Source organism: Eschrichtius robustus, chromosome 20 (assembly GCF_028021215.1).
Source record: "Eschrichtius robustus isolate mEscRob2 chromosome 20, mEscRob2.pri, whole genome shotgun sequence".
Classification (NCBI taxonomy): Eukaryota; Metazoa; Chordata; class Mammalia; order Artiodactyla; family Eschrichtiidae; genus Eschrichtius; species Eschrichtius robustus.
This window is the reverse complement of record NC_090843.1, coordinates 5,155,093-5,177,914: the sequence shown is the minus strand read 5'-3', so window position 1 is coordinate 5,177,914 and position 22,822 is coordinate 5,155,093. Positions and strand designations below refer to the sequence as shown.

The 22,822-nt window shown below is 51.5% G+C and overlaps 1 long non-coding RNA gene across 1 annotated transcript in view; it reads left to right on the top strand.

Annotated features, from left to right (window-relative positions):
- Positions 1-5,925: 5,925 nt before the first annotated feature.
- LOC137754802 (uncharacterized) overlaps positions 5,926-22,822 on the top strand; it is a 148,741-nt gene continuing 131,844 nt past the window's right edge. The window contains exon 1 of the long non-coding RNA XR_011071932.1: positions 5,926-6,440. This is a non-coding gene — a long non-coding RNA (uncharacterized lncRNA). The remainder of the gene's footprint in view (positions 6,441-22,822) is intronic.

The following is a 22,822-nucleotide window of genomic DNA, read 5'->3' as shown; positions in this document are numbered from 1 at the left end:
CTTTCCAAGTCAGACTCTCTTTTGCCTCTATTATAGCCTCTTCTTTCTATCCTTGTTGGTTTCTTTATTTCTTATCACTCTCTGCAAGTATTTAGTTTGGTTATTCACTTATTTATTGTTTGTCTCCCCCGCAAGGACAAGGACCTTGACTCTCAACTTTGTAATTATACCCCCAGTGCCTTGCATAGTGTCTGGTGCTTACTTGGTGCCAAATAGTTGAATGAATGAATGATCGAATGAGTGAGTGGTCCCCAGTTCCATGCAGAGGCAGAAAACTACCAACTTCCATCCTTCGTAGCACTTCTCAGGCCGACACTATCCGTTTTTTGTTGTTTTTTGTTGTTTATTTACAGCGGGGGGCCAGGTCCTGTGAGACCTGGCAAGCTGTGGTAGGGATGTCACCATTTGAGCCCTGTTCTTTTTCTTTTTTAAAAAAAATTTTATTATTTATTTATTTATTTAACTTATTTTTGGCTGTGTCGGGTCTTAGTTGCGGTGTGCGGGCTTCTCTCTAGTTGTGGCGTGCGGGTTTTCTCTTCTCTAGTTGTGGCGTGCAGGCTCCAGGGCACGTGGGCTCTGTAGTTTGCGGCATGTGGCCTCTCTAGTTGAGGTGCACGGGCTCAGTAGTTGGGGCGAGCTGGCTTAGTTGCCCCGCAGCATGTGGGATCTTAGTTCCCTGACCAGGGATCGAACCTGCGTCCCCTGCATTGGAAGGTGGATTCTTTACCACTGGACCACCAGGGAAGTCCCGACACTATCCTTTTTATATGTGGTAACACCACCCACCTTAACCCCTCATGATGCCATAAACCATCAAAAATACTGACTGGCAGAATGGTGTTAGCGTGTAGGGGCAGCCAATTAATTCTATCAGCTTGGGCAGCTTGCTGTAAGATCGCGCTTTGGGTGGAGCTTTGTGGCTGAGATTCTGGGGGTTGACTCAGTACAATGTGGGGAATGAATAAGTTTGTCCACGTGCCAGGACACCATTTACCTGCCTTTACCTTGTTACCAAGGTAAGCTTGTCAGCCAAATGGAACCAGCCAATGTGGACATAGGCCCTATTGAGGGTATTTTAAAAATATGATATGCTTCTTGACCCTAAGACAATAAAATTTTATTGGAGGAGCCAATAATGCAAATAATCAGTGATGCAAAAGAGCACGTTGTCAATGTTAAATGACCGGCATGGATCACAGTGTAAAGCAGGTTCTGAGAAGAGAGCCAGCACCGGAATGGGGCGGCAGGGAAGGCCAGCCCAGAGGAGCCTTGACGGGCACGCCTGGCACAGGGCATGGCATAGGGATGCCACTCAGTAAGGACAAGCCTGGCAAAGGCGGAGGAACATTCCAGGCAGGAAGAATGGTTTAAGTAATAGGTGGGAGGTTATGAGGACCCGAGCTAGGGTAGGAATAATGGTGGAAATCAGACATCTCCAGGCATGGAGGGCTTGGAGAAGGGATGGAGCAAAAGAATCAAAACTGATCCAAAGATTTCAACCCTGATGTCTGGGAGACTTCGAAAATCATAGGCACGAATAAAGAATCTAGAAAAGAAAACCAATTTGTGGGTGGTGTCTTATTTTGGATTCTTCTCAAAGCAGACGTGTACTTGGGTGTAAGTAATTGATTTGGGAGTTTATCTTTGGAAGCACCTTGAAGGATGGGGGTGCAGGGAGTGAATCAGGAGGGGGGAAGTCAGTTAATGGTGGGTTAATGAGAGGTTATGCCTTGGGCATTCAGGGCCGAATCTTACTGGGGACTCTTTGAGCACCTGGGTAGAGTAAAATTCAGAATGGCCAAATCGAAGGAGGGAAAGGATGGGATATTTATCCAACAACTCCCTTCCCTCGTTGCTTGAGGGTTTTCCTTGGAGGGATTAAGCCCCTGGCGCTTCTGAGATGCTCCTGCAAAGAGCTTAACAAGTCCCAGGAGCATACCGAGGAGCTGGTATTTACTGAGTGCTTGCTCTGTGCCAGGCACCGTCCCAAGTGTTTTCCAGCTCTTAACTCATTTGTGCCTTGAAACAGCCCTATGAATTATCCCCATTCTACAGATGATGACACTGAGGACAGATCCATCAGTACCCTGTTACTAGAAAGTACCAGAGCTGGGCTTTGAGCCTAGGATTTAGTCTGGCTCAGATCACCCGTTGAACCTGATGCTTTCTTGCCTCAGAGTGTATCTACTCTTAGGTAGATTTCCACTTTTTGATGAGCAAAACAATGGAAACTTAGAGACTTTCCCAAAGTCATGACCCGCAGACCTGTGCCCTCATACCATGTGTTATGTATGTTGATTGATGAAGACAAGGTGTCTGGCTTTGAGCACTCATGTCCCAAGCCAGTGCTTTACTTATTCCCACCATCACACTGACCCCTGTCTCCTGCACTGTGGTCCATTTAGATCCATCACTTTGTTTGTCACCATTGCCGGACTGCTGGAGGCATCTCCTTTCGATAAGGGGGAGTAGAATGGGTGACGGAAGAGCACGCGTGGGGCAGGGATGGGGCAGAAGGAAGGACCCGAGAGCAGGTGGAATCATGAGGTCACTAACGTTTATTGGGCACCTGTCATAGGAAGGACACTGTGCTGGGTGCTTTTGACCTGTCCAGCCACGTTCTGACACCAGCTTGAGCAGGGCACCTACTCCTCCTGGAACAGACTCTGGTGCAGCAGGTACAGGTGTAAGAAGATTCAGCCCTTGCTTCCCGGAAATTTATAGCCCCACTATCTGGAAGCGTGGAGTAGGGAAGAGATGTTTCTGAGAGACGCCTCTGGGTTCGAGCCCTGGCTCTGCTCTTTACTTGCCCCACGACATTAAGCAAATCGCTTAACTGTTCCCAGCTTTGATTTTTCTTTTCTCTAAGATGAGATTAGTAATAGCACCTACCGTTGGCGTATTGAGAGACTGTATGACATGATGCATCATAAATGTTCAGGACAGTGCCTGGCACACAGCAAGCTCCCAGAGAACAGAGAACCTCAGCAACTATGACACTGGTATTGGCGCTACCGGTAAAAACAAGTGTACGCTGGTGCCAAGAACCCTATTGCAAGCACTACATCGAATTTCCAAATACCTCTGAAGCCCCTACTCTGTGCAACATTCTCAACGTTGGGGATAAGAGGATCATGACAAAGAGGAACGAATGCCTGACCTCAAGAAACTTAGTCTAGAAAAGACTCAAAGTGCTCGTTGGTTGAATGGAGTTCTCTCAGGTCATGGACATCTGGGAGGACTTCATGGAAGAGGTGGCATGTGAGCTGGCCTTGGAAGGTAGGTAGAAGATATGTACAGAGCTCCATAAGCAGAAGCAGTCTGAGTAGAGGAGGCACTTGGATCTACAGTGAGGACTAGAGAAAGCTGAGGTCGGCTTGGAAACAGCAAATATTCCAGTTAGCTTGGAGTACAGGGGGGTTTGTTGGATAAGGTCAGACCATAGAAGACTTTTGATGCCAGGCTGTCAAGTTTGCATGTAATTTTGTGAGCGGTGAGGGGCTTCTGGAGGTATTCTTCCTCCACAATTTTCATTTATACGTACTTGAAATTTAACACACTAATTCTGAATTTAATTTGGAAATGCAGAAGTCCAAGAATAGCCAAGCAACTCTTGAAGGAAAGTGGGTGAAATGTCCCACTGAATATTAAGATCTAAGAATTTTATAAGAATTAAAGCAGTGTGATGATGGCATGGAGTTAGAAAAAAATGGACCAATAACAGAATAGAGAACTATGAACCTGCTCCCAGAATGCGGAAACTTGATACATGAGAGAGTAGATACTGCAATTTTTTACCACCTGCATGTGGGTGAGATATTTATAAGGGTTGTGTGTGTGTGTGTGTGTATATATATATATATATATATATATATATATATATATATATATATATATATATATATATATATATATATTTTAATCTATTTTAGAATAGATTTACAGAACAGTTGTAAAGATAGGACAGAGAGTTCCCATAGACCTCACACCTAGTTCCTCCTGTTATTAGCATCTTTTACTTGCAACAGTGAATGAATCAATATTGATACATTATTATTGATTAAACTCTTGCTTTATTCTGATCTCCTTAGTTTTGACCTTATGTTCTTTTTCTGGTCCAGGGTCCCACATTACATTTAGTCGCATATTTCCTTAGTCTTCTCTGGGCTGTGACGTTTCTCACATAAGACTTTCCTTATTTTTGGTGATCTCGATAGCTTTGAGGGGTACTGGTCAGGCATTTTGTAGAATGTCCCTGCACTGGAATTTTTCTCATGGTTAGATGATAGGGGAGTACTCTGTCCCCTGCCCACCCTCCACACTTTACTCTTGGAAGGAAGAGCAGCCCTCCCTGAAGGAGCCAAAAGTTGGGCTCTACATGAATTTTGTTTATGTTCCCTCATATATTTATTCAGTTATCTACGTATATCCGTATGGAATCATGAATATTTGTTTTATACTTTGGGTTATAATCCTACACTATTGTACTTATTTTGTTGCTCAGATCATTCCCCAACTTTGGCCATTAGGAGCTCTTTGACTTGGTTTCTGTATCCTTTTGATGTACCCCATCACTGTGTGGCGTGTGTGCATGTGCTTTCATGCATTCTTACTTTCTGGGGCTATCAGATGCTCCAGGCTCATCTTGTATATTTCCTGCCTCAGTCCTAGAATCAGCCATTTCTCCAAGGAGCCCTGGTTCCTTTTATTGGACAGTGGTATTAGAAACAAACCATGGCTCTAGTGCTTATTGCTACTGGGGTATCGTTGCTTCTAGGACCTCTCAGCAGAGAGAGCAGGGAGACACATGTGTGCATACTAACCCACGTGTATACACATATCAATAAATATCCTGCAGGACTGTGAGACGATACATTTCTGTAGTTCTAAGCCACGCAGTTGTACAGCAGCCCCAGGAAATTAACACAAGCCCGCCCCCCTCCTCTTCAGCCTGCCCCCCTTCCTTCTTTTATACCCTCAGTGTTTCCTCCATATGCATGGCTCTCTTGCCCTCCTCTGTGGTTGTTTTGTGTTTGTGTCTTTTTGTTTGGCTACTTCCTAACCATTCCTTCCAGAATCAGGTCAGACACCTGCCTTCTGGACACCTTGGCTGTTGCCCCCAGGCAGGGTTAGGTGCCCGTGGTCCATATGGCCTCTTTCACGTCCACGCGGTTATCACGATGCTGTTTCCTCCTCAGGCTTGAGCGAGCCCCTCTGGCTTGACTCCTGCTTTCCTGCGTCCAGTGTGTGCAGATGGTGAATGAACGAGAGGCAGCTGCAGAAATTGAAGCCTGACTGACCGGGCCGTGGGAGCTCCAGAATCTTAATCTAGGAGGGTCTCAGGGTGGCAAGTGGTTTGCACAAGTGGAGCCTTGAAATCAAGTTTGCTTAGCACTTAGGGATGGGGAGATCAGGCCGCCCTGGAGGGTCACCTCCCTCTACGATCCAGTGGAAGCAGATACTAATATCCTGTCTCTGTGTCAGATGAAGAATCCGAGGCATACATGGTAACTCCAACGTGAAGGTCACACAGCTAGTTGTTGGCAGGCAGGGGTTGCAACTTAGCTGGGTTTGCCCGACTCCAGGGTTGGTCGTCCTGGGCAGAATTTAGCTTGGTGTGACCCACCTTATGCACAGAGGGCAGCCTAGATCTAACGGAGCTGGCAGTGAGGCTGGAATCCCAGCCTTGTCTCCGGAGTTAGGGCGCAGGGGAGGACAGCTGTTGCGGGCGGACCCCAACCATTCCTATGCTGCTCTGCGTTTGTTGTGGCTGGAAGACGGGACTACATCTCCCAGGAAACAGTTCGTCCCGCTCCCCGCCCTCTCCGCCCTCCCCGCCCCGCCCCGTCCTGGGCCCGGCTGCTATTTAAAGGCAGAATGGTCCGGCCGCGGGCAGAGCGCGGAGGCGGCGCGGGCGAGGCGGTGTGTCCGCGGGGCGTCACACCCCGTAACTGGCAGCCGCCGCTCGGTGCTTCTCACCCGGGTCTCTCTTGCCCGGCGGGCGCCCAGCCCCCGCCGCCCGGGCCCCGCGGACCTGCAAACCCCAGGCCCGGAGCGGATTGCCCTTGGCGCTTTCCCGGGCTCGGCAGAGGGGTTCCCGGCTGGGATCTCTGGGGTCGCGCTGGCGATGCGCAGCGAAGAAAGGCGAGGCGCTGCTCTCCGAGCGCGAGGAGGCGGGATGCGCTCGCCGGGGTCGCCGGGGCGCCGCTGGGGAACCCGGGCCAGCGAACCCAAGCGCGATCTACGCGGGTCCCGGGCGCAGAGACCGGGGCTGCCGGCGCTTTGGCCTTGGATGGAAAGTGGGGAATGGGGTAGGGGCCTCCGGACCCCCTAACGTGGATTACTTGGTGCGTCTCGGCCGGGCTCGGATGACCCACAACCTCGTCTCCATCCGTGGATTGATGCACATTCTACCTAACAGTCGAGTCCCTTACCTGTAGGTAAGTTTCCCCGCGATTCGGGGGAAGAGGGGGGGATTTCACCCCCTGCGTCGCTTTATGAAGGTCTTGAGGTTCTGGGTTGAAATTTTTGTTCTTGTAATTGACATCTTCCCAGAGGTCATTTTAGCCATCCCTCTGCCTCCAAGCGGAGCCGATTCTCCCGGTGGCGGTGGTCATCGCCCATTCTGGGCGCTCTCGGTCATCTCCCTTCCCAACGCCGCCTGGCCGCTGGCTGCCCCGGGGGACAGAGCCCCAGGCTGGGGAGAGGCCCGCGTCCTGGGCGCACCCGCCCGACCCCCCATCGAACTTACCTTCTCACCTCGTCGCCCTGCAGGGCCCGTTACCTCGGGAACTGAGCCGCCTCGGTGAGCTCCCGTCGTCTGTCCACTGGCGACCCAGAATGCGATCGGGGCGCAGCGCTTGGAGCCCCTCTCGCCGGGGGTGGGGTGTGAATGTCCCTGGTCCCCGGTCCTGGTTGCTGGTGAGCGGCTTTACTGCAAGGACTGCGCCACCCATCAGGCGGCTTTCTGAACGGGTGGGAGGTAGCAGGCATTCGGCCCAGTGCGTACCCGCGCCCCCCGCCGTCAGTGCAGATTGTTAATGCAAGAGGTTTCCCGGCCAGCGTGGGGAGGGGCGTAGTCTTGAGTCCTGAGCTGGAAGCAAGCTGCTTCTGAGTCCATAGCGCCCTCCTCTCCTTGTCCTTTTGTGTGCGCGCTGTTTGGAGCAGCGCCGTGCCTGTCACTGAGTAGGTGCAGAGTAGCTGTCTGTTGAATGAATGAGCGAATCCGCCTTGATGCACAGATAAACCGGGGGCCTCCCTTTCCTCCTCCCTCTTTGGCACTTGTCCTCAACTCTTTCCCCCGAAGATGGTTTCCTGGGGGTGCTTTCCCAGATGTGGGGTTCCCTCCCCTCCCTCCAGCCCTGTTGGCAGTCTGTCTGTGATGATCTATTTCCTGCCCAGAAGTCCCTCCTGCATAGAACACTTCTGGAAGCTGTCACGGGTCTCCCTTGGACTGTGTGCAGGGTGCCCGTGCCTTCCGTGAGCGCCTGCTTGGGAAGAGGGGGAGAGCCAGGCACCACGGGAAGAAAAAAGGTGATGTGTGTTGGTACCTCCCCTCCCCCAGGAGCCTGTGCCCCGGCCACACCCAGGTCCGTGGAACTGCCCACGCTGGTGCAGCATGTACCCTGTGGCCCTTCCCCAGCCTCTCTGGGAGAGGAACTGTTGAAATTGTCCCACTGATGGCCGGAAGCCCTGCCTCTGCACCCTGTCTGCTTTTAAAGGTAATCCGTGCCCTTTCTCTGTCTTTTATAGAAAACTGCAAAAAAGAGCAAAAATCAGGAAAGGAAACACCCAGTTCCCACAGTAATGCTGGCCATTTGACATATGTCCTCACTGCTGAAATCCTGCAATATATGCAACTTTGTTTCCCGCTTTATTCCCCCTCACTTTTTTTTTTTTTTTTTTTTGAACATTTCCCCACATAATGACTGTATTCGCTGCAGGCATTGAGTCATAGTTTGCGTGACAATTCTCCCATTGTTGGACACCAAGGTATTTCCAGATTTTTACGCTTTGAATTCATGCATTGGTGAGTGTCTTTTGTACGTAAGGATTTGCACATTCTGAATTATTTCCTTTGGAAAATTCCCGGAAATCACTCTCTTTGCTCTAAGTCAGTCATGTCTAAAATCAGAGGAGTGCTCCTCTTGGTAGACATTTACGAGGTGGGCTTGGAGGAAGATTGCACCACTTAGCCAGCAGATAATACCACAGCTGGGAGCCAGAATACAGTAGGAGCCCAGACAATGCTTACTGAGTGAATGCAGTTTTTGTTTCGTTTTGGTTTTCCTGAAGCAAAGAGTTGATCAGCATTGGTTATGAGAGTAACCTGAAATTTGCCTTCAGGACTAGGGTCGAAATTATATTAGCAATGCCAGAGACTAAGATTTACTAGGAAGCTGGATTTAAAATGCTGTCCTTTTAAAAATTATTATCAACTTTTGATTTTGATAGAAATCTAGATTTACAGGAAAGTTGCGCAAAGAGTACACGGAGTTCCCTTATACCTGTCACCCAGCTTCCCTACATGTTAACGTCTTATAGATTCACAGTGAGATGATCAAAGTGGGGGATTAACATTGATAGAATACTTTGAACTAATCTCCAGGCCTTATTCAAATTTTTCCAGTTGTCCCACTAATGTCCTTTTTCTGGTCCGGGATCCATTTCAGGATCCTGCATGGCGGAAAGTGCTGTCTTGTAAAAAAGTGAAAGTTGAGAGGGATTCAGCAGGCTGTCTTCTTTAAAGATCACTGAATTGAGGCATGATTGACATACAGAAAGTTATACATGTTTCATGTCTGCAACTCCTGAGTTTGGTGATAAGTATACGCCGTGAAACTGACACCACAGTCACCACAATCTTTGTCGTAAGCACACCCATCACCTCCAAAAGTTTCCTCCCGCCCTCTTATTTATTATTTTATTATCTTTTGGCGACAAGAACACTTAATGGAAGCTCTCCCCTCTTAGCAAATGTTTAAGTGTACAATATAGGATCCTTAACGATAAGCGCTGTGCTACAGGAGAGCGCTAAAGCTTATTCATCTAGGCAGACGGTCTTTATTCTGGAGAAGGTTCAAAATTGAGAAGTCCATCCCATCTTCTTCCCCAGGTTAACTCACCCCCTCCTCACTGTTTATGGCCAGCAGGGCAGATGAGACCCTCCAGGGTGTAGAGGGGAGAGGACCCTTGACCATCAGTGGGAGAAGCATCTCTGTGTACCCTTCTCCTTCCTTCCGTGGACCTCCCCTGGGAGTGAGTCGTTTAGGAGAAATTGGGTTGTAGCCTGATCTGTCCCAGCGTGCCCTGGGGGTGTGTGTAGGTGGACGATGACATCCGGGTGTGTGAGAGCCAGCTGTCAAGCCCCGAACCCGCTGGCGGCGAGTCCAGCGTGCCGCGCCTGTGATTCACACCGCCTGAGCAGCAGGTGTGTCGGGCGCTAAGTGTGCAAACCCAGCAGAGGCAGCGTTTACTGGTGATCTGGGCAGATCTAAGGGAACATGGGTTTCCGCTCGTGCCTCAGTGTGGACTGAGGGTTTTGTCCAGCAATCTTGGGCTGGAGAGGGGGATTCCCCCTCTTCTTTAGGGCTGAGGAGAGCCAGCCTGGAGGGGTATTTGGAAACCACCCATGTGGATGGAGGCTGGCCCAGCGTCTTTGCATAAGAGAGCACTTGTGTGAAGTTGAGGAAACTCATGAAAGAGGCCCTTCTCCTGCCACCTGCAACAGAGATCACAGTAGTCCAAACCTTCCACCGACAATACACACGCAAACTCGGGCTGTCTTCTCCAGCTGGGGGTGGCTGCCCGCGGTTAGAGTGTAGGTGATGTTTGTTTGGGATAAGGAAGTTCTGAGGTTACTTAAATCTCAACCAACCAGACTTCTGTTGTCCAGATAGAGTTTCTCATTACTATTAGGGTCTGGTCGCCTAGACGTGATTTTTATTTTTCTTATACTTCCAGCCTTCCTGTTGTAGCTTGTAAACTGAAAGATATTCATCCTCTCTCTCTGTCTCTGTCTCTGTCTCTCTCCCTCCTTCCCTCTCTCCCCTGCCCTTTGTGCACTGGCACAGACGTTTTCTATCACCAGCCAGCTCCAGTGAGGGTCATAACAGGAAGTGTCGGTGGGAGAGGGCTTGGGGATGTTGTGACTAAACAGTCCTGGAACAGCCCTCTGTCTGCACCTGCCTTGTCCCTCTCCTCGGTGACTCCTCATGGGTCCTCCCTGCCCAGCTCTTCCCAGATCAGCATGGACCCAGTTCAGCCAGTGTACTTGGAGCTGCTCCCCCAGCCCCCTGGCCTGCACCCTGTGGTTTGCATAAAAACGAAGTGCTTGGAGAATTTGGTAAAATTCTGAGTATTCTTAGAGACCATCCCCACCCTCCCCCCACCTTTAGAGGTTCTGTTTTGGTACATGTCGGGGGTAGCACTCAGAAATGGGTATTTTTAACAAGCACCCCAGGCCATTTTAATACAGGTGGACACTGTAAGAAACAGGGAGTTGATTGACTTCTTGGCCAGCTAAAGCCAGAAATGAGCCTTTTCCCACTCAAGCGTACCCAGCCACAAAGCTTCTCTGTCCTCCTCCTCCTCCAGGAAGTCTTCCCGGATTGCCTCCACCTGGTCTGGCCCCCACATCTACTTACTTGTTTTGTTGGCACAGGTTGTGACGTAGAAGTCTTGAAATCTGGTGCCCTTTGTACTCAGTGAAGAGAGAAGTGGCTGCATTTGGGTGAACGATAAAGAACTGCAGTTCTGGGCTTTAGGTATAAGATCTGCAGCCTCTCCTCTGGGGTTTGTGAGTTCCCTGGGAGCCTGGGCAGCTTTAAGAGGCAGCTCCCTGGGACATTTGTGTGCCCAGGCAGATCCTGCTACTTCTCTTTCTGGCCAGCATCGTCCTAGGCAATGTCCACTGTCATCGTGGAACTGGTTGGGGTCCCCCACGTCTAGTCAGCACCCCCTTCATCACAGGATGGATGCACTTAGCTCACTTCACAAGAGGACAGGAATGGTCCTGGGTGGATTTCCTCTCTTTGAGCTATGCCACTGGCGAAAGACAGTCTGTTCGAAACCACTCCGGCTCCCTTGCTTTACAGACTAGGTTTGTGCCTGGAAGAATATCTATACAAAACCAATCTCGGTTGATCACATGATATGTGAAAGGCCTGGAGGAAGTTTGTAAGCTACAGGAATGCTGAAGTGGCAAGTTTCTGTCAAAGAATTCTTTTGGTAATGTGAATCATCACCTCCTCCCGTATTTGGTGTGTTGGTACAGGTTTTTACACAGAAGTCTTGAAACCAGTTGCCTTCTGGAGATGGTGAAAACAGAAGCAGCCGCATTCGGGCAAATGACAGAGGGACTGCGGTTCTGGGTCTCCGGAAATAAATCAGTCCCTCCCCTCGGGTCCGTGAGGCTCCCAGGTGTTTGGAAAATGCCTCTTATAGCGTCTGATTTTAATGGTTTTCAGACCCGCCGCCTTTGCCTGAAACGTGGGCCCTTGACCTCATTTCTCTTTAGCAGTTTCCTCCCCTTTCCTTTCACTGGTCTGAGAGCCCAAGCAGGACAGGGCGGGAGAGACCATCTCCGCCTGCCCAGCAGTTCCATCAGATAATCCGTTGGGGATTTCGGCCATGCTTTCTGAGCCACCAATGCAGTATATTCCCTCTCCCTAATTATAGACGCATTTCCAATCCGTTGCTTCAGATTCCCTCGCTCGTTAATTCTGCAAATATTGGTGCCTGCTGGATGGTTCTTTATTTTTTTTTAAGATTTTTTTTTGATGCAGACCATTTTCAAAGTCTTTATTGAATTTGTTAACAATACTGCTTTTGTTTTATGTTTTGGTCTTTTGGCCACGAGGCATGTGGCATCTTAGCTCCCTGATCAGGGATCGAACCTGCACCCCTGGCACTGGAAGGTGAAGTCCTAACCAATGGCCCGCCAGGGAAGTCCTTGGATGGTTCTTTAGACACTGGTGCAGTTGCTTCGGGTCAGCACCTGGGCGATAGTGCTCTTTGGGCCAGTGTTGTGCTTCAGGCGTGGAAAAGAAGGTGTCTGAGATGCTGACCTTTGGGGACAAATTCTTCAGTATGTGAGTGAAACCCTCAGGAGCTCCAAGTGACAGTGATCGTTTCTGCCCTTGTACCTTCTTCACTTAACTAACTTTTGAAAAATTTTAAACCATTTTTAATTATGGTAAGATGGACATAACATCAATTTACCACCTTAAGCATTTTTCAGTGTGCAGTCAGTGGCATTATGTACTTTCACATTGTTGTGCCACCATCACCACCATCCATCTCCAAAACTTCTTCATCACCCCAAACTGAAACTCTGTGGCCCTGAAACACTAACTCCCCCAGCCCCCAGCCCCCGGTAACTGCAATTCTATTTTCTGTCTCCATCATTTTGACAACTGTAGGTATCTCCTGTAAGTGGAATCATACAATATTTGTCCTTCTGTGTCTGCTTTATTTCACATCATGTCCTCAGGCTTCACCCATGTTGTAGTGTGTGTCAGAATTCCTTCCATTTTAAGGTTGAATAGTTTTCCATTTTATGTATACGTCACATTTTGTTTATCCATTAATCTGTTGATGGACACTTGGGTGGCCTCTACTTCTTGGCTATGAATGCTGCTGCTCTGAACGTAGGGGTACAAATATCTGTTCGGGTCCCTGCTTTCAGTTCTTCTGTGTGTATACCCAGAGGTAGAATTGCTGGGTCATATGGTCATTTCACGTTTAATTTTTTGAGGAACTGCTATACTGTTTTCCAACAGCAGCTGCAGCATTTTACATTCCCGCCAGCAAGGCACAAGGGTTGCAGTTTCTCCACATCCTTGACAACCCTTTCCTTCTTTCCTTCCTTCCTTCCTTCCTTCCTTCCTTCCTTCCTTCCTTCCTTCCTCCCTTCCTTCCTCCCTCCCTCCCTCCCTTCCTTCTTCCTTTTCTAGTAATAATCACCATCCCAGTGGATGTGAATTGGCACTTGACTAATTTTAAATGCAAATTGACTAGGACGGTTAGATTTTTTTCCCCCAGTGTATACTCAGGGAGCCATTGGGATCTCCTTCTCACTTTGAGGAAGAATCTTCACAAAGAGCTAAGAGCCCAGGGAAGTAAGGTGCAGAGAGTTTACGTGGGGGGCCCTCAGCTCTGAGTCTGCTGCATCCATTCTTTCTAAATGAAAACGTTTGGTGATCTAGTGGGTTCCTTACGCCCCCATTATTTGCACTGGAGTCTTTCAAGTGCTCTTATGTCCCTACCCCATCTGGTGCCACCCCTCAACCTGTTGAAATAAGTGTCATCCACATCTTCCAGAAGAGGATATTAAGGCACAGATGAGTGAAATGACGCAGCTAGATACCGACCCAGGAGAATGAGCCCCTAACCCCTCACCTCTCATACCTGTGAAAAGTGACTATTTTTTTAGTGTTGGTGGGGGAGGGAGGGGGCAGGGAGGGCTGGGGAGACAGAGGTGGGTTCATGATCTGAGAGAACTTCAGGGGGAACCCTCTCTGTCCACGTGTCCTGCATGGTCACATTGCATATTTGAAGTTTGCTGAGTGTGGGTTTTTTTGGAAAAATAAATTGCTTTTCCATAGAACCCTTTTCTGTGTAGTCGAGTGTCCTAAGACACGCCCTTTTGAGCCTGGGGGTGAGATGTCAGATTTCTACGGCAGCTCTCACGGAGCCCTGGGTCGGTGCCTGGGTTAGGATGAGCGCCTCTGGTCTCAGGTTTTCTTCCCGAAGCTGTGCTTGAGCCCTGAAAGCTCTGTCTGATCCCGTTTCTCATCCGACGTCCCAAGCACATGTGTCCGGCCTCACGGTGGGCGTAGGGAAGGCACCAGCAGTAAGTGGTTTTATTGACCCCGGGGGCCGGGTGCTCTGCTCCCCAGATGCGGGGCGACTTTGCCTCTCTTGGCATCTGTACCTTCCCCTACGCGGTGGGCGGAAGGCGACCTTGTGTTTCTGGAGCCACCATGAATGTGGTTCTTTTTCATTTTTATTTTTTTATCATGATTTTTTTTTGAAAATCTTTAAAACGAATGAGAAACAACGCTGCCATTCCTATAGCTGGGGTGACAGTACAGGATCGTCCCAAGCCAGGAGGAGGCTTTCTTCTCTATGGGGGAGTTGCCACCCCGTGACCCCTGCCCGCGACCCTTCCTCCTCTGGCTTCACACCGGGCGTGTGTCGTGGCCCCAGGGTCACGCAGAGGGGGTTTCTCTGAATCGAAGGGAATCCGTGGCCACTGGCCAGCCAGTTGGGAAATATAGATGTTTGGGTTTTTGATTAAATTTCCGAAATGGGAACCAGGAATGTGGTTAGCCAGGGAGCTGAGATGGCCCTGGCTTCTCATTCCACCCCGGCCACTGGGCTTTTCCGCCTTTCCTGGAATTGCTTGCCTCTTTCACCCTGGCCCCTGGCACCACCCCCCCCCCTTCCCCAGCTCCTTTCCTCTTTTCCAAACGTTTGTCTCTGCCCTTGTCACCCTGGGCAGCTGTCTGTAGGACACTGACGTGGTCCCGGGAGATGCTTGTGTGGCCACGTTCACTGGTCAAACTGGCCGTTGGATGTTGCCTGTCCCCAAGCAGCCCTATTCCTTCCACATCCCCACATAAGGGATCCACCAGCCAGCACCGGCAACCAGGAGCGCTGTTACATTGGGAAGAGAGAGAAGCCAGCCTCGGGCGGATCAGAGCGGGTGGTCCAGAGCCCATTTTCCTTGGTCCTCACCGCCCTGGGTGTGGGCACTCTCGTCTCTGACATCTGGGGCTTAGACAGTTTAAGGAACATCCTTAAGGCCCCAAAGCTTTGAAGGATGGAGCCACGGTTCCAACCCAGGTCGCGGTGCATGCCCAGCACTGGGGCCACGTCCCGCCCCAGTCACCAATGCATGTGTGACCTTGTACAAGTCACTGAGCCTCTCTGCGTTCAAGTCCTCATCCATAAAAGAAGGGTATTTTTAGGTGGGTCAATTCTAGCTGCAAGTTTCAGAGAAACCAACTCTAACTGGCTTTAACCAATGAGTTTGGGGTTGTCCACCTAACTGTGAAGTCCAGGTGTTGTGCTGTCGGGGGATTTTGTTGGCTCTTTGTTTTTCTCCTCTTCCTTTCATTCTTAGCTTTACTTCCCTAGTGGAAGCAGAAAGAGCAGAAGCATCGGCAGGCCCCCTGCCTCTGCAGATCCGGCAGACGCAAGAGGATGCCTTTGCCTCAGCACCCCCGCGTGACGACCCGGGAAGTGCGCTCACCCTTGGACCCATCCCTGTGGCCCGGAGGTGGAATGCCCTGATTGCGTCCTGTGCTCACGTGCCTCACACCTGGGTCTGTGGGTGGAGGCAGCTTCCCTCCCCAGGGCCACAGGGATTCTGCAAATCGGGGCGGGAAAGATGCAGAGAGACAACACCAGATGTTTGCCGTGGACAAATTGGGCTACTGGATAATACAGCAGAGCGTTTTAAGGTAGGGACAGGGTATTGATTCTGTTTACCTTTGGATACGTAGGACCTGGGAGAGCGCAGGGCAGGTGAATGAACCTCAGCAGTTCTTTCCTCTGAATTTCTGAACCCGAGAGTCCATTTTTTCTTTTTCCTTTTTTTTTTGGCCGCACTGCGCAGCACGTGGGAATCTTAGTTCCCCGACCAGGGGTCGAACCCGCGCCCCCTGCACTGGAAACACGGAGTCTTAACCACTGGACCCCCAGGGAAGTTCCGAGGGTCTATTTTTTCAAGGGACATAGTGTCGCTCCATCGGGGAGCTGGGAAGTCCAGCCTCCCAGTGCATCGCCCGCGACTGGGTTCCCATTTCCCTGCACAGAAGGGTTGTTCCTGGGAATAGCAGCCACTGCTTAGAGTGGCCCCTCTCACTGAGCTTTCTTCAAAGCGAAGAAAAACACCTTCCCTAATTCTGAGCACCTCTTGACTAGTGGCGTTGCTCCCAGTCTACCTTGCAGGGGCACGTGTGTCCTGTACTGGGTAGGAGAAGCCCCATGACGGGAGCTGGGGCCAGTGGATTTGTGCCGACTTCTCGCCGGGCTCCTGTGTTTGGCAGCCCATGGAGGAGACGGGCTACCCCGTTTGGTCAGATGGAGGGCTCGCTCTGGAGCGGCCTTCCAAGTGGATCGAAGTAGATGGCTCCATTGTGTTTGCACATCCCTGGGCCAGCTTGTGCCCCAACTTCTGGGGGCTCCGTGTTAGAGACACAGCCTTGCTCTCCAGGCTGTTGAGCTCAAGGTGGGGGACCCTATTTTCCTTGCTTTGTCCTCACGGTACACAGGTAGCCTTTGTTTAAGAAGCTGTGACTCATGCTTGTGCGTTGTACGAGCTCCTAAAGGAAACCTTGCTGCCCTGGCAGGTGCTCCCAGCCGTCCTCATCTGCCATCGTGCGGAGAAAAGCTCCTTGTCATGGTGATAGGTTATTTCCACTCTGCGGCTGGAGTATCGACAGCCTTTTTAGGGAGGGTGGTGGAGTGGGAGGAAAGGGGGTGTGCGAGGTGATGATGTCCCAGGAGGCTGCTGGCCGCTGTATTTAGCGTTGCCCCATTTCATAGATGAGGAAACTGAGGCTTCCAGGGCTTAAGCTACTCGTCCAAAGTCACCTTGCTGGTCAGCGGCAGAGCCCGAACTTGATCTGCTTCCAGGCTGGCACGTGACTGTCTTCATCCAGCTGCAAGCTTGGCTCCCTGCTTTTTCTGAAAAGTGCTAGAAGTCACAAATCACGTGGATTTGATAGCGGCTCTAGAGCTCTCACCCATCCTTCACTTCTTCCTCCCCAATAACCCACCGATAAGTCTAAAGCAGTGTTTCTTCCTCCTTCTCCTGGTGGAGGCAAGGCCCTGCGTCTTTCTGGGAGTGGAGCTGGAAATAGACTTCACTCTTCTCTGCAGATGGGACAGCGAATTCAATGTGAAGACCGTTAACACCAAAATTAACTGAAAGATGCATCTACTAGAGTTTTCCCTGATGAGGAATTCTCCGGAACTGCTCTGCAAGGTCTAGGCGTTTCCCCCAGGTCTCACTCTTCTGCTTTGCCATCCTCTCGTTCCTCTCTACAGATGTGAAGTCTGCTTTGGAGAGCTATAAGTCACTGCACACCCCTACTGGCAAGCACGGAGTCAGGATCCAGATGCAGGTCTGTTTGTTTTTCAAACCAGCAGATTTCCGCATAGTCTGGTCCTGACTCTGTTCACTTAGGAGATGCACAAGTCCAAACCGTGCGTCAGCATCCTGTCCCTTGTTACTGAAATCCCACGGAGGATGCTGAGGCCAGGGCATACCGAGTTGGGTTCCTGTCATGTTTTCCATCTCCTGCAATTGTGGGCAGGTAGAGGATGACTCTGGGGATAAAGAGGGCTTGGAAGGGTGGGTGCGTGTATCTGAGTGGGACAGGAAAGCAGACTGGCCCATTGTCCCGGCATTCGGTGGAAGTGTTGTGTTGAGGCTCTAACGTTCAGTCACTGGAACAGCGCTGTGCACACTTTACTCCATGAGCTCAAAGCTTAGCTGCGCTTGCAGAGCAGACCCATGGCTAGTCTTGCCCTTCTGATGTTATACTTGGACATTGGAGAGAGCTGCCAACGCTGTACCTTTGTCACCTCCAAATGGGATAAGGATCAGGTGAGAAATTGTTGCCCCATCTAAGCTGCACTCCCATCAGCCACCGTGTACTCTGTCCTTCGCACAATTAAGAGACCCTTTTAATGGACGCGGTTGGGTGGGGTGGAGGAAGGAGCCTGTGTGTCCTTGAGGTTGGAGGACGCAGATGGGAGGCGGAGCACGTCTCATTTATTGGACCAGGTGGACTGAATCTTGGGTTTCTCCTCCCACTTATTCTCTCCCCGCTTCTTGGCTTAAACCCTGTGTCGATTTTAAAGAAATGGACCAACTCCATGGCTCTGTCTGCTTGGCCTGCAGTTACAGCTTTGCTCAGATGTTGCTGGGTTTAATTGGGGAGGAAAATTCCCATTTTCTACCCAAGAGGTCCAATTCACTTTTGGCTTTCTTCTTGGAGGTGCAGAATTTAGGTTGCAGCCTCCACTGGCTTATGTGCGATGACTTATGTAAAGAATGTCCCCTCGGTTGTACAAGGCAAATATGGCAAATGACCAGCCCCAGGAACCTCTGTTGGCTTGAGTGGGGCGGGGTCTGGGGAGACGAGGCGCTGCAGTTAGCTCTTCCTTCCTGGGGTCTGCGATGAGCTTATCTCAACCCGTTCTTCCCTGTGACCTCTTCGCTGCTCCTTTCCTCATGGGCTGTGTCCTTCCACTCTCCTTCCCTGGGCTCTCTCAGTGCAAGGTCAGTGACATTCACCAGTGCAGGGGCCACAGAATCCAATATTCTTGTCCGGTAATTGCCCGGATTAGACTTGAATAAACTCACCAACCGGGCACTTACTCTCTACTTTTGCAGTGTTTTCTTTTTCATCCAATCTTTCCTTTCCTGAACTTCTACAGCACTGATAACCTATAACATTATATACTGCCCGCCTAATGCTATATATTATCTCACATGCATGGATCTTTTTTCTTCAATGAAATCAGAGGTGTGCATTCTCCGATTTCATAGCAACTGGCCTGATGCCGACTCCAGTAAAGACAATATATATTCGGTGACCTGACAGGTCCAAGGCCCACACTGTTCCGCCATTTTGCTGCTCTGTGGCTGTGGATGCTGGGTCCATGGCCTCTGGCTAGATCATCCCAACACATGCCATTGGAAAAACAGCTACGTGTCTTGCTTTCAGAAGGTGTTACTGGTCTTTGCTTGGTGTGGTCCTGAGCACGTGTCTCTCCCTTGTGCCGTAAGATGGTCGCTCAGCCAGGAGACCTGGTTTCTGCCCATTTCAGTCTCCTAATTTGCCTTGTGGTTTGGGGCAAGTTATGTCACATCGTGGGGCCTCGGTTTCCTCCCTGCGTACTTTAGGTGTGGACTAGGTGACTCCTTGATTTATTTCAGCATGGAGGATGAACAAGGATGTCTCCTTGTTTCCCTCGCTGTTTTGGGCAGGTGACCACGAGCAAGGTGGGGAAGAAGAAATGCCTGATCCCTCCCAGTGGGCACACCGCTCCCAGCTCTTTGTGGAGCACAGCTTGACTTCTTGAAGAAATGCTCAGTTCAACTTAAACGAAATCAAAACATACAACAGGCTCGCAGGGCAGTCTTCATAAAACGTCATTTGTGATAGTTTGGGATGTCTTCAGAAATCTCTTAGGGTGACCCGGTACCAAAATCAAGAACTAGAAGAATAAATGACCCTCCTCTCCCTGTGGATGGAGAGAATTTTATTTATTTAAGGGCCTTCGGGGGCTCTGCTTCCCCCTTTCCCAGAGTGAACGTTTGGACTCAGACGGCCTTCCGAGGATTGATAATGGAATAGAGGCCCTTCACGTAGGAAAAAATGTGATTCTTTCCTGCTGGCTGGGGGGTTCACATCCTGGATTTGGGAAGCAGACCGGGAACCCGTAAAGCAAACAGATTCGAGTAGAATTCTTTTTTTTTTTTTTTTTGTATCAAATCTTCATCTTTTATTCTGAGCAAAAGCAGATGTTTACAAGATTCAAGTTTGAACAAGATTGACATATTTAAATCATGGGATAACATGGCCATACCCTTGGCCGCATACGTCAGATGAAGTGGGGTTTTTTTTTTTTTAACTTTTTCTTTTTTCTTTCTGTTTTTTTTTTTTTTTTTTAAATTCTGCTCCGTGGGGCCTCTGATCTGCTTGCCTATCTGTTGCTCTCAGGCTGAGATGCCTTGTTATAACCTGAATTGCTCTGGGGAGTGAGAAGGCCTCACCACAGCCCCTCTCCTTCCCGCCCTGACCTCCCTCCCTTCCTCTTAGGGAAAAAAAAAAAAAATTCCTTCCTCCTTTCAGCATCTGTGTCTTTAAGAATTCCCTCCATTGTAGCCCCGGGACAGAGACCCTTCTGTGAGAGTCTGTCGGAGGCCTGTCCTCGGTGACACCCCGCCCCCCATATTAAAAGACCATCGGAACAAGCTCCCATTCTCCTCTGGAGAGGGTCCCTCTGTCCCAGGCCAAGCGACTCTTAAGGGAGCGTTTATCCTGGGACACTCAGTTTACAAAGCCTGCTGGAGTGTCAGATAAACTCACTCAGACCCGCCGAGGAGGGGAGAAGGACAAAACTCCCTTTATTTTCACCCCTGCGTGGAGACCGGCAGAGACTTTGTGCTGGACGTGGGGTGGGAGGTGGGGTCTGAGGAACCTCGGAGGGGGCTGCGGGAGAGTTTGGGGTTTTTATCTTATCATTTTATTTTGGGGGGAAATCTCAGCGTGGGGCAGTGGCTGTAACTCTGCTAGAGTTACCTCCCCTCTCCTCTCTAAATCGCTGGGATGCTCTTTGGCAAATTTCTCTTGGTTTGCCAGGGAGAAGTTCCTAGTTTCAGTTATCTATTTGCATTAAAAAAAAAAAAAACCCAGAAACACCTCACCCACTCGGTGGGCCAGGCCCCAGCTGTGTGTGTGTGTATGTTTAGAAGATGTTCGAACTGAGGGACTTTGGGTAGCAAACATCATGGATAAAGTCGGCCACCTGGGTGCGTGTGCGCCCGTGTGCCCTGTCGGTGTGCATCCCATCTAGGGGGGTGTGGGTGTGTGGGCACCCCCTGCTTCCCCAGGTGGCCGTACCTGTCACTATGTGGTGTAGCCCTTTTTAACTACACGGTTCAGAGCTTTTCACTCAGTCATGTAAACGAGAGGTTTCCGTGATCAGCTCTTCACATTGGGCTGTCATTTGTGGAACATGCTGAATGCCCTGCACGTGGATCGATGTCTCAGTCCTTACAGCGTCTTCCAGACCTGGAATGCTAGGCTCAGAGAAGGAAAGCATCTCCCCTAATGTCGCCCAGCAGTGGAATGCTTGAGCTTCCAGCCCTGCCGTGTCTGATTCTAAAGCCTCTGCCTGCCCTTGCCTTGCTGTGTGTCATCGTCTGCCCTGCGTCCCTGGTACCGTGTGCCCTTGGAGGGCTCAGCGCCCTGGGCACCTGCTCCTCCACTGGGCAAGCGGCAGAGAGGCTGGAGCCCGTGGGCTCAGTTGGGGCTGGGCAGGAGGCGCCCGGCTGCTTTGGCAAACAAGAGGATTGGGAAACCTTGCTGGAGTGTGGCCGAGAAAAAGCCTTCCCCACTCACGTCTTAGAGTGGGGAGCCCTGACCCAGCTCCCGGCCCCGAATCTGTGCCCCCCTCCTCTCATTTTCTTGTCTTGGGGCGTAGTGGTGGGCCCTGGGGATCGACCTGGGTGTGTGTGAGTCGGGGGCCGGAGGGCTGGCTCCTGAAATTCCCAGGTTGCCTGTGTTCTACCCTGCAGCGCACCCTTCCTCCTTCATCCGGGGGTAGGCGGCCTGGAGGAGCCGGGCGGGGGTCTGGCGGTGGCGAGAAGGGCCTTCCCAGCCGGGCTTGAGTCCGTGCTGTCATGTCATAGCCGCCAGGGCGGTCAGGCGTCCAGCGGCAGGAGGCTCCCGGGCCTTCCCCTGGTTCGGCTGAGCCTGCCTTATCCCCTTGGGCCTACGCAGAGTGTGAACTGGGAGAGCTGCCCCCGAAACGCTGGACAGTGGTGGACGAGAGACCTTGGTGAGACCTTGAGCTCTCCTGGGCTCTGCAGATGGACATCCTGCCCAGGGAGGGGCGGATCTCAGAGCAGGTTCCAGGCAGCGGCGTTGGGGAGAGGCTGGGGGAGAGGCTGGGGAGGGTGGATGGGGGAGAGGCTGGGGAGGGTGGATGGGGGAGAGGCTGGGGGAGAGGCTGGGGGAGAGGCTGGGGAGGGTGGATGGGGGAGAGGCTGGGGGAGAGGCTGGGGAGGGTGGATGGGGGAGAGGCTGGGGGAGAGGCTGGGGAGGGTGGATGGGGGAGAGGCTGGGGGAGAGGCTGGGGAGGGTGGATGGGGGAGAGGCTGGGGGAGAGGCTGGGGAGGGTGGATGGGGGAGAGGCTGGGGGAGAGGCTGGGGAGGGTGGATGGGGGAGAGGCTGGGGGAGAGGCTGGGGAGGGTGGATGGGGGAGAGGCTGGAGGAGAGGCTGGGGAGGGTGGATGGGGGAGAGGCTGGGGGAGAGGCTGGGGAGGGTGGATGGGGAATTCAGCGTGGAGCCAAAGGGGCCCCCTGTGACGAGCAAGCTGGGCTCCGTTCCGCGGTTATCTGGACCTCGGGCACCAGTGGCTGCACACAGGACAGTTCGCTGGGTGGAAGGACAAGCAGGGAGGGGACAGAGCGCTTGTCCTGGGTGGGGGCGGGGAGTGGGTGACGACGGGCACGAGGATGGCGCCGGAGGGTAGACTCCCTGGAGAAGCAGCAGCAGCCTCGCCTTGGGCCGCTGGAGGGAGGGTCTCTGCATCTTCGGTGTGTGTCTGGACCAGTCTTCCAGAACCAGACCCAGAAAATGCGAACTACTGGCCTGAAGCCCCTGCCGATCCCGGGGACACTTACACTGCGATGGCACCGTCCACCAGCTGGGGCCAGATGGCGGGTGGGTGTGTGTTGGGCTCCCACCCCGTCCCCCTGTCCCTCCTGGCAGGGTGGCTGCCTTGGCAGGTGTGCCCCGTCCTTTCTTTCCCGTCACCAGGCTGTGAACCCTCATTTCATCCAGATCGGTGTATGGGACCCACTCCTCACATGAGCTTTGGGTTTCACTGATCTCCAGAGGGGTGCCACAGAGGAGAGGGCCGGAGTCATGTTGGACCCTGGTTCGAAGGCTCTAGGTCCCAGTCTTAGCTCGTTCCTTCCTGGACGAGTGATCTTGGTCAGGTTCCTCTACCACTCTGTGCTTCCATCTGTAGGCAGGACAGCAGGGGTGAACTCTCAAGTCCCG